Here is a 3,915-nt window from a genome sequence, read left to right on the forward strand (position 1 = left end):
ACCTGAATCTTAACTGTTACATAGGTGAAAGTAGTGCTTACTACTGAAACTGCATGGAACATATACCTTCTTCTAGTGTTTTTTGTTTTGTTTTTTTTGACAGAGTCTGGCTCTGTTACCCAGGCTGGAGTGTAGTGGTGCAATCTGGGCTCACCACAACCTCTGCCCTCTGGGTTCAAGCAATTTTCCTGCCTCAGTCTCCCTAGTAGCTGGGATTACAGGTGTGCGGTACCGTGACTGGCTCATTTTGTAATTTTAGTAGAGACAGGGTTTTGCCATGTTGGCCAGGCTGATCTAGAACTTCTGACCTCAAGTGATCTGCCTGCCTCGGCCTCCCAAAGTGCTGGAATTACAGGCATGAACCACCGTGCCCAGACTTCTGGTGTTTATTTTCAGTTGAAGGGAACATGCAATTCCTCTTAGGGAATTTTAGGTCCCATTACCCCATAAAATGAATAGTTTTGAATAATTATTACGAGATACCATTAAAAAAAGACAATTGAAAATACTTGATTCCAAATTAATACACAAGTAACCTCAAGAAACTCAGTGCTAAAGGAAAACAGCAAGCAACTTCAGTTCAGAATTCTTCCATCAAACTTTTCAAGAATACGGACCGGGTTAATGCTACCTTTCTAAAACAAAGCAAGTCATTTTAAAAGCTAAAGAACCCATGTTAATACAATTTGATTATAAAGTTAGAAAACCAGAATTATATTTCCTCACCTAATTTAGAATTCTGGAAACATAGTACCTTAGTGAATATTAAAGGATACTTCAAATTAACCTGTCATAGAAAATTGTCTCTTGAGCTTTCAAATCCTATACTAATTCTATACCCTTTGTTGTTTATTTATTTATTTATTTATTTTTATGTTTTATGGTGAATTACCTGGGGCTATTTGTTTCTTTAACCTAATTTCAAATCTAAAGGCAAAATTAAAATGCATTTTTCCTATTTCCAGAATAATTGCCTCAAATGCTGCTATCCTATGATTCTCTTTTTGTTCAGCTCACAGTAAAATAGCATACTGTTCTTCCAAACTGTCTTATAAGGCACTAATATAAAATTAAATAGATAAAAGTTACCATATAGGCTATGAAGATTGTTTGCTGGTGGTAATTTTTAAACTTGATTCTGAATAGACTTAATAAGAAGGGCACTTGAAAGACGTGGCTCAAATTTTTCTCTTTAAGGTGTCTTGAAAGTATAGGCTCACTCTCCCCAAATTTCAAAAGGCAAAGCCTTTCAAAAAGACTTTACCTTAATGGGCAAAGCAGTGATAGAAGCTTTAGAGTCATTTCAGAAAAGCACATTGTTTTCCCTCTTAAATCATTCCTTAATACTCGTGGACTGAAGGCAAAGAGAAAACCAAGAATAAAACTAGCCAAGCACTCCACAATTGGGCTTCCTGACTATTTTCCCTGTTCCAAAGAAAAGGGAGACACCATCCTGCAATAAATACTTCATAGACAACTGGACTTTTGCAATGTCAGTCAGCATTTGATGCCCCATATCTCCTAATTCTTTTTGTTGCCAATAGTTGGCCTGGCAGTAGTAGTTAAATTGGAGCAATTAATCTATACATTGAGGAAGGGCTTCCTTTAACAGTTGAAGGGCGCTGTCTGGCAGGATTCCAAAGACTTGTAGTGTTTTTAGAGTGGCAATTGCTTGAAGTTCAAGTAAAGTTTTGAGTATATCATAGCACCGACCGAGTGATATGTACTGGAGGTAGTTGAGCTGGAGAATATCTGAAAGCAGTCATTCTTTAGCTTTAGCATGACATTATCACTTAAGTTTAGGTGGCTATCTAGACCCTCATTGGGACATCTTCTAATTAAAGCAGAGACATTGGATTTCAGGAGATTCTTTCGGCAGCCGCTGAGATTCAGCTGGGTGATGCTCTCTGACAAATGCGCAACAACCACTTGTACATGCTTTTTCAGTGAAGTCATATCACCAGCAGAGGCTTAGCTCATCCAGTCTGGAACAGCTGGATTAAGAGAATCCAGAACACCCAGAAAAGTTTAGTTGCACTAAATTTGAGTTCTGTGCAAGATTATTGATAATGGGATCTGAAAGCCATAGGTCTTCCAGAAAACTTAGATTCTGCAACTTGAATCCCTGAGACAGAATGCCATGGAGGGCAGACACATCTATAACTGAGTTCAACACATCCCTCTGCTGTATATGCAGAGGGCTGAAATCTTCAACCAATGGTTGGTCATAAATGATTATTGGCAGTGGAAGGCAACCAACTCAGATGAATCACATCCGGGTGAAGATTTTTACCTGTGAGGTATAAAGTCTGCCATAGAGACTCAACAGACGCTAGGGTAATAACACCTCTTAAAACATCGAAGGCCTTTAGCAGCTCAGTGAGGCACAGACAGGAAAAGATCCCCAAGAGCAGCTCATCTGGAAAGGAGTCCCATGAAACACCTGGAAAGTTCTCTCCATTTAGTTTAGGCCTGTGAATGATCACAGTCTTTATCATTCCTTTTGCTCTTCAATCATTTCCTTGGGTGGCTGTGTGATTGGACCAGGTTTTAGAGCAGTTCCTTGGGGATAATCTCACTGTCTGCCTCTTCCTTCTCCAGGGCAGAGACCCCGATGCCTGCCAGTAGTTCAGAAGTCTTTCTCGAATCCTAACCCCACATGAAGCTGGTGGTAACATTGCTACTCTGGTCTGGAATCTCTTGAAGGTGCTTCTTGTGCACGGCATCTGCAGGTTTGGGAGTTTTAAGTACATGTATTAATTGCACAGCTGCCTGTCTCCTGGATTCCTGCTTTGGTGCACGGCAGCCCCTAGCTTGCTTAGAAACCCAGCAGCTAGATCTATGAACTCTAGCAACATTTCAAGTGTGATGGGCACTCCCTTTTATTGTTTTTTAAGGTCCACTTTTCCTTTCTGGAATTAAAATTATTTTTTTAAGTGTATAAATGTATAAGGTACAAATGTAATTGTGTTACATACATAAATTGGTGAAGTCAGGGCTTTTAGGTTAGCCATCACCAAATAATGTACGTTGTACGCATTAAGTAATCTCTCATTATCCACCCCTCTCACACCCCACTCACTCTTCAGAGTCTCCATTTGTTTATTATTCCACACTCTAAGTCCATGTGTACACATTATTTGGCTCCTACTTATAAGAACATGTGATATTTATCTTTCTGTGTCTGACTTGTTTCACTTAAGTTAATGGACAGGTCTGTCCACATTGCTGCAAATGACATGATTTCATTCTTTTTTTATGACTGAATAGTACTCCATTTTGTATATATGCCACATTTTCTTTATCCAGTCTTCTGTTGGTGAACACTTAGGTTGATTCCATATCATTGCTATTGTGAATAGTGCTGTGATGAACATATGTGTGCAGGAATCTTTTTGATATAATGATTTATTTTCCTTTGGATACTCAGTAGTGGGATCGCTACGAATTGCTACATCTATTTTTAGTTCTTTTAGAAATCTCTGTACTGTGTTTTCATAGAGGTTGTACTACTTTACATTCCTACCAACAATATGTGAGTTCCCTTTTCTTCACATCCTTGGCAACATGTTATTTTTTATCTTTTTCATAATAGTCATTCTGACTGGTATAAGTTGATATCTCATTGTGCTTTAAATTTGCATTTCTCTGATGATTAATCATGTTGAGCGTTTTTTCATACGCCTATTGGCCAGTTATATGTATTCTTTGAAAAATGTCTATTCATATCCTTTTCCCACTTTTTAAGGGATTATTTTTTATTGTTGAGTTGTTTGAGTTTCTTGTAAATTCTGGATATTAATCCTCTGTCAGATGCATAGTTTCAAATATTTTCTCCCAGAATGACTAAATTTAAAAAAAAAACTTTCCAAATTAAGTGTTGATTGGGATGTTATATTAGTCATTATATTATTC

The 3,915-nt window shown here is 37.9% G+C and overlaps 1 pseudogene; it reads right to left on the minus strand.

Moving 5' to 3' along the window:
- Positions 1-1,467: 1,467 nt before the first annotated feature.
- LOC108525882 (S-phase kinase-associated protein 2 pseudogene) lies at positions 1,468-2,817 on the minus strand (annotated as a pseudogene).
- Positions 2,818-3,915: the final 1,098 nt, after the last annotated feature.

Source organism: Rhinopithecus bieti, unplaced genomic scaffold (genome assembly GCF_001698545.2).
Source record: "Rhinopithecus bieti isolate Rb0 unplaced genomic scaffold, ASM169854v2 scaffold_28007, whole genome shotgun sequence".
NCBI classification, from domain to species: Eukaryota; Metazoa; Chordata; class Mammalia; order Primates; family Cercopithecidae; genus Rhinopithecus; species Rhinopithecus bieti.